Source organism: Rattus norvegicus, chromosome 14 (genome assembly GCF_021556685.1).
Source record: "Rattus norvegicus strain SHRSP/BbbUtx chromosome 14, alternate assembly SHRSP_T2T, whole genome shotgun sequence".
In the NCBI taxonomy this organism is placed as follows: Eukaryota; Metazoa; Chordata; class Mammalia; order Rodentia; family Muridae; genus Rattus; species Rattus norvegicus.
The window spans coordinates 53,298,742-53,314,027 of NC_141547.1; positions in this window are offsets into that span (position 1 = coordinate 53,298,742).

Below are 15,286 nucleotides of genomic sequence, written 5' to 3' on the forward strand. Positions count from 1 at the left end.
CAAAGTGCACATCTACCACATATGAGTGGGGAGGCCAAGGGTCCAGTCCTTCTATGTTCTTCATTTGGTGGTCTAGATTCTGAAAGTCCTAAGAGTCCAGGCTAAATTGATTCTCTTGATCTTCCTGTGGAATTCCTGTATCCTTCAGGGCCACAATAATTATTAACATTAATTGTATAATTTACATGACTAATTTGGTGAAAAGCAGTGATGCAGATTTTCTGGGCATAGGAAACATATTCAATTCATATCTTCTCTCTTTGACTATTTTGCTCTCCTTGAGCCTACGTAATCTCAGTATGTAGTTCAGATAGGTCTCAAACTTAAGGTTCTGTTTCCTCAGTGTCAGTGCTGGGGTTTATAAATACATACTACCATCCCACGTGCTGATATTTTTTCTTAAACTAAGATATTATAATGTCATGTATTTACTTTAATTTTATTTTAAACAAGGCAAAAATACATCAAGCTAATTTGTATTGTGTTTATGACTGATTATCTTAAGAGGCATATGATATTGAGAGCCATTCTCACTATTTTAAGATAATCTCTGTATCTTATTCAAATGATATATATTTGACATCCTTATGTAGATTTTTCCTTGACATAGGAAAGTTAGCTGTGTTGTCAGTTATTAAACTAGTACAAATAGTAAAATATTCCAGAGTATGTTTCTATATACTTATATTTTGGTTGAACCAATACCTAGACATATCGTACAAAAGCCTACATAAATCATAATCTGTCTTCCCAGGTGACTGCATTTTTTAGCTAAAACTTACTAAAACCTTCTATATTTCCTTTCTTAAACTGGTCTTGTATGCAAACTCTCTTTTCTGAGTTACAGTATAACTTTCTTTTCAAGCCATGACAAAAAAGGTTGATAGATTTGTACTAAAATATAAATGATCAATATAATTTTTTTACCTCTTCTTTAAGTTTCCAGTGCTAACTAAGCACTTTACATTTACTTCCTGTGACTTATAGTCATACTCTGATCTAAATCAGAATATATCTCACTTGTTAATAATAGATGGACACAATATATTGGATTCTGGAGACCAGATTTATGTTTGTTTATACATATGCTGCTTTATCAGATTTTTGTATAGTTACTATGTTTTATTTCTTAATATATATGTATTGCTTTTCACAATAAAGCCCTGATTGAATGAAGCATGCACAGGGTTAATTTTAGGTTCAAATCTTTGACATCTTCTACCAAGACACCCCTGCTTGTTCCATGACCTCATTTATTGCTGAAAATTCCTTGACCCTGTTTTTCTCTTTATCACAGAGTAAAATAAGACAAAAGAGAAAATTAATGTGATACTGTATATCAAGCACTCAAGTCTTTATCTGAACTTTCTCAAATATGAATATTTCTCATTGCATCTGGTCCTTGGAGTTAGCACATTTTATTTTGTAACCTTCATTCTCAGCAGCAGTCCTGAAGAGAATCTTTCAATAAATAAGAAGCTTCCTCATGCCTTTTGTTGTTAGGAACATTAATATCTCATTACAGAATATTGGTTGCTATGGTAACCAGAGGGAAGACAGAAGGAGAAGGGCATTGATGAAATTACTATATGACAGTTAAGGTTAAATTTAAACAGTTTTTTTTTCTTTTTTCTTTTTTTCAGAGCTGGGGACCAAACCCAGTGCCTTGCACTTGCTAGGCAAGTGCTCTACCACTGAGCTAAATCCCCAACCCAAACAGTTTTAATGATAGTTTCCAACTTACATTGACTTTGGCCATGGTTCATCTTGCTGTCTGTTTGACACCAGTAAAGACTAAATCATGAACATTTTCTAATATTTTTAATCAAAATTGTTTTTCTCTACTATATTTTGTCTTTAGGAATTACAGGAAGATGAGAATGATACAATTTTCCTTGTTGCATAAGTGAAGTTTCAAGAAGTCACCAAGAGAGAGCATGCGGTCATCGGTATCTTGTTAAAGACATATTTTTTTACTACTGATGTGATCTGAGGCATTAGCCATAGTGCTATTACCTAATTATAAGCCTCTGTATATCAGAGACCTATTTAAAGATTATAGCCTTAATAGTTTTAATAGGTATGTCTCATGAAATGTATTGTGCATTGCTGCCTTGAATACTGGAATGCAGCTTTATGTATGAATAAGGGTGAAAGAGGGTGGCTGTTTTAATTTGGACAAGTAAAAGTTTGATCTAATTGTGCAACCCCATAAGAGAAACAACAATATTAACCAACCAGACCCACCAGAATTCCCGGGGACTAAACAACCATCTCAAGAATATACAGAGATAGAGCTATGGCTCCAGTCACCATATGTAACAGAGGATGGCCTTATCTGTCATCAATGGGAGGAGAGGCTCTTGGTCCTGACAAAGCTCAATACCCCATTGTAGGGGAATGTCAGGGCAGAGAGGTGGGCGGGAGTGGTTTGGTGAGGGAGGACCCTCATAAAAGCAGGGGGAGGGCAGATGGGTAAGGGGATTTTGCAGGAGAAACCAGGAAAGGGGATAACATTTAAAGAGAAATAAAAAGTATCCATTAAAAGAGAAAAATAGTTGCTCTATATATGGGACAGGGGTAGAGGCAGGGTAAGCGCCTAAGAGTACTTGCTCTCACAGATAATCTGAGGCTTGCTTTGTTTTTATTTCCTAGCATCATTTATTTTACAACTGTGTGCAACTACTGTTTCAGGGAATCAAATACCATGTTCTGGTTTCTTACAGGTAGTTGTCAAGTATGTATATATGAACATAACCCACCCACAGAGAGAGAGATACATACACATTCAAAAAAGCAAACATAAAACAACTCACATCATGTAGAAAGAGTAATAGGAAAAGATAGAACAAGTGTCATAGATTATAGGCCAACTATTTTGTTGTTTTATTTAATTTTCTAGATATTGACCTATACTTTGAATCCTTTCAGGGAATAATTCTATTTTGCATATTGGCTTGGAAGTTATACTGAAAATATTGTAGGGTGGATAATAAACAAAACATCTTTACTGTTAGAAGTTATAATGTCTGTGTTAACATTCTGTCTAAGCTTCATCCTGTATTTACCTGGCACCAGCCAGGTATGCTCCACCCCACAGTTACCTGCCAACAGTCAGGTAGGCCTGACTCACTGCAAAAGGGGCTGTTTGCCCCCTCCTCTCTTTCTCCTACTTTCTTGCACCTCTCTTGCTCTTGCCTTCCTGCTCCCACTCTCTTCCTATTCCCTTCCTCCTCTCTCTCCCCTCTATGTCTCGTTTCTACTTTTCTTCTCTTCTCTTCTCCCCTCCCTTCCCCTCCCCTCCCCTCTCCTCTCCACTCCTTTTCTCTTCTCTTCTCTTCTCTTCTCTTCTCTTCTCTTCTCTTCTCTTCTCTTCTCTTTTCTCTTCCTCTCCCTCTCCCTCACCCTCTCCCTCTTCTACCTCTCTCTGTCTCTCTATCCCTGCCTTTCTCTGCCTCTACTACTCTCGTCTCCTTTCCCCATGCCCTTAAAAAACTCTATTCTAGACTATACTGTTGTGTGGCTAGTCCCTTGAAGATGAGAAAAGGGATGCCTTAGCATGGGCCTGTTAAGGCACCCCCTTCCCAGTACCTCAGCATACATCCATAGAACACATCCCCCCTCTCTTTATCTTTTTTTATAAATACATCAGTCTTTACTAAAAATGTGTTATGTAAACTGGTCAACATTTTCCAAACCATAAGAATTAGGCTAAATTTAACATGGTAACATAATTCTTAACTAAGTTTGCAGAAAGAATAATCAGCTAGACATACCAAAATGAGTCCCCAAAATGTAATTATTTTAATGAGTAATGTGAAAATGATGGCATTTGTTGATGTTTTTACAGACTTCCAGAGGATTTTTTACAGAGATGGAAATGTATTTTTAAATATTTCATACATATTATAATAATATTTAATGAATTCATAATCACAAATAAAGCAATTATAGTGAATTGCCCAAATTATAGCAAATTTATCATAATATTCATGTTATATTTCCCAATTACATCCTAAGAGATTTTTATTTTCAATTTGGCATGAAAAATAAATAGTATAGAATGGCATCAATATCAATTTTATTACCCACATGCTGATATGTGTGCTAAAATAGCAATATCAATTTCCACATCTCATCTTAGTTCGGTACTCTTGCATAGTACTGAGTTTGCTTTGAGTGTGTTTTGGGGTGCATATTTTCTTGTGTAAAGCTTATGGATTATTAAGCAATCAAGAGGCATTCCAGAGGTTTTACCAAACTTGAAAAAATGGAAGAGTAAAAGTAGATGATCAATGATAGAATTAGATAGATACATTGATAGAGAGAAAAAAAAATAGATGATAGTTTGATAGATCAATCGATATAGGTATATATATATATATAGATATATAGATATATAGATATATAGATATAGATAGATATAGACAGACAGACAGACAGATGATAGACAGAAAAATGGATGATAGATTGGGTAGAGAGATGGATGGATGAAAGACAGACAGACAGGTCAAATTTTACTAGCATTCTGCAGTATAATTTCTCTCAACTAAGAAGAAACCCTTCAGGAAAACAAAGATTGGTCCTTTGACATATCACAATGATGGTTTTAGATAAATCTGTGACAGGTTTTCATCACTGTAGTTTGAGACATTCAATATATTTTAATATTATACAACATAATTTCTATTATTGACCATTTCTTCTATGTATTTCTAATTCTCTTGGCAACACTTAATTTTTTTATGTGAATAAGAAGTATCTTTTCATGTAACTAATCTTTCTTTTTTAATTTATCTTTTATTTATTCTTTAATATTTTTTTCTTCAATCTACTTTTTAACATCCTGAATTTCCCCCATCCCAGCCCACCCTGTGATGGTTCTATATCGCATACCTCCTCAACTCCACAACCTCCAAGAGAATGTCACCACCCTGTACCCCCACCCCAGCAGACCTCCCCACTCCATGGGGCCTCAAATCTCCTGATGGTTAGGTACATCTTCTCTCACTGAGTCCAGAAGTCCTCTGCTGAATATGTGTTGTGAGCCTCATATCAGCTGGTATATGCTGCCCGGGTAGTGGCTCATTTCCTGAGAGATCTCCCCTGGTGTTCAGATTACTTAATGCTATTGGTCTTCCTATGGGGTTGCCCTCCCCCTTAGCTTCTTCCAGTTTTTCCCTAATTCATCCACAGGTTTCACCAGCTTCTGGACATTTGTTAGCTCTAAATATCTGCATCTGACACTTTCAGATGCTTGTTGGGCCTTTTGGAGGACAGTCATGCTAGCCCTTTTTGTGAACACAGGATAGAAAAAGTAATAGTGTCAAACCTTGCGGCCTCCCCTTTAGTTGGATACCAATTTGAGCCTGTCACTGGACTTCCTTTTCCTCAGACTCTTCTCCATTTTTGTCCCTGCAGTTATTTCTGACAGGAACAGACAGAAACAGAACAGAAACAGGAACAGAATAGGAACTCCTTCCCTCCACTGGATGCCCTATCTTTCTACTGGAAATGGACTCTACAAGTTCCCTCTCCCCACTGTAGCACATTTCATCTAAGGTCCCTCCCTTTGAGTACTGAGAGTCTCTCACCTCCCAGGTCTCTGGTACATTCCATCATAATGACTATTACACATTGAGAAATTTTTCCTAGATTTTATATATGAGACAGAACTTTTAAAACTTTGTGGCAGTATCTTAGGTTCTTTATTAAAATGAATAGAATACATAACATTAAGTTACCAGTTCACAACTGGCATATACTTCATACATTCTTGATAAATAAATATTAATATGATATAGCCAGGTATGGTAAACCTGACTCAGTTATTAATGACATATAACTCTAGAGAGTTTGAAGATATTCATACATTGGACATTCAGAACAATTGGACTATATTTGTGGTTAGATTTTTTTTTCAAAAAGGATCACGAATGTTCATAATATTAGAAAATAAACACAAGATGAGAAATTTTGACTTTAAGACATTTAGAATCAAATTAATTTCATATAATAGTAATATTCAAATTTTAATAAAATTATTTTTATTTTATTTATGTGTACCTTTGTGCAATTGTGAATCCCTCAGAAATCCAGAAGAAATCTTTAGATTCTCTGGAATGGAGTTACATGTAGTTGTGACATGTGGCAGTTATTATGAGTTCTAGGAATCAAACTCAATTCCTGTGTAAGAACAGCAAGCACTAATAGCTATTGAACCATCTCTCAATGCCCTAGCATAAAAAATTTTGATGCTAATCATCATTTTACAGTTCATTTTATGCAGATAGATGGAGGGGAGGAGAAAATAGTTTTAGATAAATAGACTTCTGAAATGTTATAAGTTCTTTTTATGGCAAATACTATATTTAAGCAATATACAAATAGGTAAAATTATCTGTAAAACCTTATAGGAGTTAATAATGTATGTTCTTTCATTTGTTTCTGTCTTTATACATTTATTAAAAGCACTGAATAGAATAAATGAGAGTTAACAGATAATTTCCTAAGTCGTCACAGATAAGTGAAATATGACCCAAACCAATCAAGTCAGGCAGTTGTGAAAAATCTGTAGATTTCTCTTCATTTCCCCATGCTTGAATCATAAATGAATCTTTAAAAAATGGGCTTGAGTAAGCTATTCCTTTGGATCTTACATATGTTAATCAGTTAATGTTCTTTTTCTCAAATTTCCTTAATCCATATATGTACAAAATATTTACTAAATTTTACTTTTGTGACTAATTTTTGCTATGTGGTCCATACTCATACTTTAATTCCATGTCTTCCCAATAAAAGGCATTTTTATTTTATTTTTCTTGGATATTTTATGTATTTACATTTCAAATGTCATACTGTTTCTTCCCATACCTCATACCCCCCTCTTTCCTCCCCCTGTTTTTATGAGGATAATGCTACTCCTACCAACCCACTCCCAACACAATGCCCTGGCATTCCCCTACTTTGGGGAAACAAGCCTTCACTGGACAAAGGTCTTTTCCTCTTATTGATGCTGGACAAGGCAATCCTTTGCTACACATGTGCTGAACCATGGGTCCTTCCATGTATACTCATCAATTGATGATTTAGTCCCTAGGAGCTCTGATGGGGTCTGGTTGGTTGATGTTGTTGTTGTTATGGAGTTGCAAACCTCTTCAGCTCCTTCAGTCCTTTCTCTATCTCTTTCCATCGGGTTGTTTTGCTCAGTCCAGTGGTTAGCTATAAGCATCCCCTTCTTTATCAGTAGGGCTCTGGCAGAGTCTCTCAAGAGACATCTATACCTGGCACCTGTCAACAAGCACTTCTTGGCATCAGCACTAGTGACTGGGTTTGGTGGCTGCTAGACTTTGAGTTTCCCCAAGTGTTATACTTGTTGCTTGTTTTGTTGTAAATGTAACTTTCATTCACCAGATGTATTTGTCATCGTGGAGGGTTACTGCTAAATAATATCACTCTTTTAAGTTCTTCCTGAACTCTAAATGGCTGGATCAACTCAGCTATTTTGGCTGAAACTCCTCTCCAAACAGACTGTTTAAATCTGGGTTCTCACTGAATTGCTATTCTTGACCTCTAACTAACTCTGGCCGTTTGCACTACAGTATTGGCTTGTTCTTATTCTCAGGTTTCAGCTGGTGTGCTGACCTGCACTGCTGGCACTGCACAAACTGAATGGAACTCACAAATTAACTCAACTGAATCAACAGCATTGCATGAGGTAACCTGAACTGCACTGAACTGAATTTGTCTGTACTCCACTACCCTGCCTGAATTCAACTGATGTACAGTCACTGAACTGCCTTCCATACCTAACTCACTCTGCACTGTTAAGTAGCTTCTCTTTCCTCTCTGCTTTCCTGAGAGGTTGGTCTGTACTATTGCTGACTAATTCTGTAATTCTTTCTCTGATTAGTCACTTTTTCTGCCCCTCAATTATATGATACTTTCAAACATGCCTCCTTCCCTCTACAAACAAACTTTACCTTCATTGTTTGGGATTAAAGTGTATACGAAGGGCCTGTCTTTATTCCAAGTGGATCACATGGAAGTAATTCTTCAGATATGATCCCTTGCCAGAGGAGCAATGTTGCTAATTTAAAATTCCTGTACATTTTGTAGATTATGCCAGGTTCACTTGTATATCCAAAGTTGTGTATAAATACCACTAACTACTATTGTGACATAGGTTATTTTAATTTTTATATATCCTTATTTTTGTTCAAGATCATAAGATTTCTAATTTATGAACTAAGACTTATGATTGACAAAAATAAATTATTGACCCTTATTTAAGCCTGCAAGTTCAACAGTGAATAAATTGATGATCCTTGGGAAGAAATGTGATACACTCATATGTTCATAATAACCCTATGGACCCTCATAGTATGTCAATGGTATTTCCATTCAATTTGACCATAGTATTCCTTCAGCTTTTACATACCTCAGCAAAGAAGCTAGATCCAAAATTAATTAGAAAAAATCAGTAGCCCTTCTTTATACAATGATAATCAAATTGAGAAAGAAATTAAGGAAACAACTCTCTTTACAATAGCTACAATGATATAAAATATCTCAATATAATACTAATCAAGCAAGTAAAAATCTGTATGTGAAGAGCTTCAGGTTTCTGAAAAAAGAAATTAATAAAGAAATCTAAAAATGGAAAAATTTCCCGTGCCCATGTAGGAGCCACACTAAAAATGTCTATCTTACCAAAAGCAATCTCCACATTCAATGCAATAATCATCAAAACTCTAACATAATTCCTTACATACCTTAAAAGAGCAATCCTCGAGTTCAAATAAAAAACAAAAACTCCAGGAGAGCTAAAATAAACTTGTACAATAATAGAATATCTGGAGATTTACCTTTCCTTGATTTTAAGCTGTATTATAGAACAATAAAAATAATATTAACTGCATGATATTGACATGAAAACATGCAGACTAATCAATGGATCAAAGACTCAGAAATAAATGCACAAACCTACGGACATATGATTTTAACAAAAAAAATCATAACTAAACAAAACCAAAAACCATACAATGGAAAAAATGTAGCAACTTCAACAAGTGGTGCTGATGTAACTGGATGTCTGCATGGACAAGATGAAAGGAGATCCATATTTATCAACCTAAACAAAACTCAAGTTTATATGAGCAATTTTTAAACTCTCAACTTTTGAAAAGTTAAGATAATCATTGGAACTCTTTCAACTCATTAAATATATGTCAATTTTGATAAGTTAATTAATTATGTTATAGTATATTTGTTGGATAAATAAGCATAAACTATATTTCCAATATTAACTTCTCTGGGTACATCCATTCTTGTTAATGATAGCATCTTTTCAAATACTTATATACTAAAATATCATGGTCAGAGTTCAACTGAGCCTCATCTACTTTCATATCCTGTGTTCTCTCATCTTATAAGCAGAAGTACATATAAAAAGGCCCATGCAAATAAAATATCACTAGTAATCTTTGCTATCTTAATATGTTAATTGAAAACTAACCTATAGTCTATCATATTATACCAGTTAGCATACACCAGGTGAGATGAGGCCCCCAACACTGATACACCTAGGACTCCTGAGTCTGGGTTCAGTCAGAGAAGATGTACATCTAAACCTCAAGAGACTGGAGGCCCCAGAAAATGTGGATGGCTGGAGGGGTTGTTGGGGTGAGGACATCCTTGTATAGATCCTGCAGGTGTCTGGAAGAGGTATGGGATGTGGAACTGTTATGCGCGAGGGAGGTGATTAGCCAGGAGGAGAATAAAATCTGGAGTGTAAAAATATATAAAAAAATGTTATGTCTAAAACAGATGTTTGGTATAGAAAAAAAGGAAATGGAAACCTAAAAAAAGTAAGATGAACAGATGCTGATGACATTGATTTCAGTAGTACTCTGTGCTTTTTATCCCATGTTGGACCTTTTTAATGTACTATTCATAAAGAAGTATTTACACAACTGCTTACCTATTTTTCTTATAATAAATGTAGACTGAATAATTCATTAGGGGATAGTTTCTATTTTTAACATACTTATATATGATCTTTTACTCTCCTTCCTCATTTTTTCCTCAGTAATTAAAGTAAATTAACCCTGGAATTTGAGGAATATACCTTATTGATGCTCAAACACTCAAATATTAACAGTTTGCGAAATAACCTAGATTCATGAATGAACAAAGTCATATTTTACTTATAAGGTTTCTCCTAAAACTGAAAAGGACAGCTTCAACCTAATTTTCCATCTTAACATTTCATCTTTAATTATTTATCAAAAACGTTAAACATGTCATATTTAACAAAATATTCTTCTGTGCTTTCCCTAGTGACTAAGGATAATAGTAGATCATTGGCTAGTACTACTTTATTAAAGAATGAACTTTGCAGGCTACTATAAGCATTATCTCTATGGTATTGTTTATGGCTGTCATGACAAGAGTAATAAAGAAAAATGGTAATAACTATTAAGTATCTGTTGCAAGCCAGAGTCATGATACCCATTTCTCATCCTGCTATCGAAAGTGGACATTTTCATTATGTTGTAAATGATGACAAAGAACCTGAGAGAGAGTACTCCTTGTACTCAAGGTCATGGAATCTGTGAGCTCTTTGATTATCTGGCTTTAATGTTTATCTGTTTTCTATCAGTCTGTAAATAAATACTGCAGAGTTTGTACACAATACTCAATTGTTTCATTCTGGTCGTGGTGCTGAACATTGGGTAGATCTCATAGACAGTTAAAATATTGACAGTGTCATATTACTGGTACATATTTTTAATTTTTTTAAATATTTGCAAAATGAAAATAAATGACAATTTTGCTACAAAATTGTTCATTATTTGCAGTTCTAAATTTCAGTGATTTGTTGTCTTGCATAAATAATTTTCTACTTTCATAAAATATTTCTCAAGGGTGAGAACATCTGGGATGGGAAGAGAGACATCCTAGTAACCTCAGCTGGAAATTTTATGATTTTTGACCCCAACAGTGGAGGGTAAATTTTTATCACTATTTTGATTTTCTTTACCAGCAGTATGTTTCATGAATGTGTGTGTGTTACTGCACAAATAACAGAGCATATTGGCTAATACATGCTTACTTGCTAGAGATCAAATATCCATCTATTTCCTAAATTGGTTGACAGAAATAGAAATTCATTCTATTAGTAATAGAAGGTATACATACACACTTTAATAGAAATAAGGTAGAGAGAAGTGTATGATCCATACTTCAACCACGACAAAAATCCTCAATACCATTATAATCAGTCTTCCCAAGATCTAGTGGCTTATTCTTTAACTAGAAAGTTTGTAAAGCTTTCCATAATACACATTCACTTCTCTGACAGAAGGTCATTCTATCTTCTAAATCCTTAACTGACATAAAAACAAGACACCTGCTGGTTGGTATCACTATTATGACTACCATTCGTATTTGCATCCTCAACCTTTTATTATAATATCCCATATTTTAATATAAATAAAAATAAATTTATTATAACAGCAAACTTTGTGGATTCCATTTTTGAAATTGACATCATATAGGATTTACAAATCCTATATGATGTTTTTACTATGTAGTGTATTTATGTTTGTAATTTTAATATGTATAAATAAAAGAAAAAAGATTATTTCTTTTTTAAATTTTTTATTGGATATTTTTTATTTACATTTCAAATGGTATTCCCTTTGCAGGTTTCCCCACCATAAGCCACCTATCCCATCCCCCTCACATTTCTATAAGGGTGTCTTTCTCCCTAACTACCCCCCCCAATTCCCGCTCCTCACCCTGACATTCCCCTACACTGGGGGGTTGAGACTCGGCAGGGCCAAGGGGTTCTCCTCCCATTGGTGCCCATCAAGGCCATCCTCTGCTACATAAGCAACTGGATTCCTGGGTCTGTCAATGTGTATTTTGTGAGTACTGGTTTAGTCCCTGGGAGCTCTGGTTCATTGGTATTGTTCTTAGGGAGTTGCAAACCCCTTCATCTCCTTTAATTCTTTCTTTAACTCCTCCAATAGGAACCCATTCTCAGTTCAATGGTTTGCTGGTAGCATTCACCTCTTTATTTGTCATGATTTGGCTGAGCCTCTCAGGAGACAGCTATATCAGGCTCCTGTCATCATGTACTTCTTGGCTCCATGAATGTTGTCTAGGATTGGTGGCTGTATATGTATATGGGCTAGATCACCAGGTTGGGCAGGCTCTTAATGGCCATTCCTTAAGTATCTACTCCAAAATTTGTCTCCAGATCTGCTCCTATGAATATTTTGTTCCCCCTTTTAAGAAGGACAGAAGCATCCTCACTTTGGCCATCCTTCTTGAGCTTTATGTGGTCTGTGAATTGTATCTTCTATAATTTAAAATTTTGGCCTAATATATACTTATCAGTGAGTGCATACCATATGTGTTTTTTGTTATTTGATTACCTCATTCAGAATAATATTTTCTAGTTCCATTCATTTGCCTATGAATTTCATGAACTCATTGTTTTTGATAGCTTATTAGTTCTCCATTCTGTAGATGTACCACATTTTCTGTATCCATTCCTCTATTGAAGGACATGTGGGTTTTTTCTAGCTTATGGCTATTGTTAATAGGATTGCTATGAACATAGTGGAACATGTATCTTGTTATATACTGGAGCATCTTTTGGGTATATGCCAGGAGTGGTGTAGCTGATTCCTCAGGTAATATTATGTGAAATTTTCTAATGAACCTCCAGACAGATTTCCAGAGCTTGCAATCCCAACAACAATGGAGGAGAGTTCCTCTTTCTCCACATCCTTGACAATCTTTGCCTTCACCTGAGTGTTTGATCTAAGCCATTCTGACTGGTATGAGGTGGAATTTCAGGGCTGTTTTGATTTGTATTTTTCTGATGACTAAGGATGCTGACCATTTCTTTTGGTACTTCTCTGCCATTCAATACTCCTCAGCTGAGATTTTTTTGTTTTGTTTTGCTTTGTAGCCCATTTTTCTTTGTTTTTTCTCTTCCATTTTATTAAGTTGGGTATTTCTTATTTACATTTCAAATGTTATTCCCTTTCACAGTTTCCTGTCCATCAGCCCCCTAACCCCTTCCAATCCCCTTAGGGATATTTGGAATCTAACTGTTTGAGTTCTTTGTACATATTGGATAATAGCCTTCTATTGGATGTGGGATCGGTAGAGATCTTTTTCTAATCTGTTGGTTGCTGTTTTGTCCTAAATGACAGTATCTGTCGCCTTACGGAAGCTTTGCAGTTTTATGAGGTCCCATTTGTCAATACTTGATCTTAGAGCATAAGTCATTGGTGTTCTGTTCAAGAAAATTTCCCCAGTGCCCATGCATTTGAGACTTTTCCCCAATTTTTCTTCTATTAGTTTGAGTGTATCTGATTTTATGTGGAGGCCCTTGATCCACTTTGACTTGAGCTTTTGTACGAGGAGAAAAAAAATGGAACAATTTACATTCTTTTATGTGCTGACCTCTACTTGATCCAGCACCATGTGTTGAAAATGTTTTCTTTTTTTCCACTAGATGGTTTTAGCTCCTTTATCTAAGATCAAGTGACCATACCTGTGTGGGTTCATTTCTGGGTTTTCAATTATATTCCATTGATCTACCTGCCTGTCTCTGTACCAGTACCATACAGTAATTTTTATCACTTTTACTCTGTAAGACAGCTTGAGGTCAGGGATGGTGATTCCCCAGATGTTCTTTTAATGTTGAGGACAGTTTTAGCTATCCTGGCTTTTTTGTTATTCCAGATGAATTTGCAAATTGCTCTTTCTAACTCTATGAAGAAGTGAATTGGAATTTTTATGGGAATTGCATTGAAGCAAGATGGCCATTTTTACATTATTAATCCTTCCAATCCATGAGCATGGAAGATCTTTCCGTCTTATGAGATCTTCTTCAATTTCTTTCTTCAGAGACTTGAAATTCTTGTCGTACAGATCTTTTAATTGGCTGACTGGAATCACACCTAAGTATTTTATGTTGTTTGTGACTATTGTGAAGGGTGTCGTTTCCCTCATTTTTTTCTCAGCCTGTTTATTCTTTGAATAGAGGAAGGCTACTGATTTGTTTGAATTAATTTTATACCCAGACATTTTGCTGAAGTTGTTTATCAGGCTTAGTAGTTCATTGCTGGATCTTTTGGGGTCACTTAAATATATCATATCATTTGCAAATAGTGATATTTGACTTTTCCTTTCCAATTTGTAACCTGTTGACCTCCTTTTTGTCGTCTGATTGCTCCGGGTAGGACTTTGAGTATTAAATTGATTAAGTAAGGAGTGAGTGGGCAGCCTTTTCTACACCCTGATTTTAGTGGAATTGCTTCAAGTTTCTTTCTATTAAGGTTTTATGTTGGCTACTGGTTTGCTGTATATTGCTTTTTATGTCTCGGTATGGGCCTTGAATTCCTGATTTTTCCAAGATTATTAAAATGAAGGGGTATTGAATTTTTGTCAAATGTTTCTCAGCATCTACAGAGATGATCGGATTTGTTTTTTTTTTTTTTGAGTTTGTTTTTAATGTTGATTATATTGATGGATTTCTATATATTGAACCATCCCCACATCTCTTGGATGAAGCTGAGTTGATTATGATGGATGATCATTTTGATATGTTCTTGGATTTGGTTTGTGAGAATTTTACTGAATATTTTTGTATCGATATTCATAATGGAAATTTATCTGATATTCTCTTTCTTTTTTGGGTCTTTGTGTGGTCTAAGTGTAATTGTGGCTTCATAGAAGGAATTAGGTCATGTTCCTTTTGTTTTTATTTTGTGGAATAGTTTGGACAGTATTGGTATGAGTTTTTCTGTAAAGATCTGTTAGAATTCTCCACTAAACCCTTCTGGTCCTGTTTTTGTTTTGTTTTGATTTGATTTGATTGATTTGATTTGATTGATTTGATTTGTTTTGTTTTGTTTTTGTTTTTTTATAACTCCTTCTATTTCTTTAGGAGTTATGGGACTGTTTAGATGGTGCCTTAGCTAGGGTTTTATTGCTGTGAATAAACTTACATAACCAATGTAAGTTTTATAAAGAACAACATTTAACTTGGACTGGCTTACAGGTTCCTATCATCAAGGTGGGAGCATGGCAGCATCCAGATAGGAATGGTGCAGGAGGAGCTGAAGTCTATATCTTCCCTGGAAGGAAGCCAGGAATGATTTCAGCATCCTAGGCAGAGCTACGAGCAATGTCTCCAAGCCCACCCCACAGTGACACACTTCCTCCAACAAGTCCAAACATTTTAATAGTGCCTCTC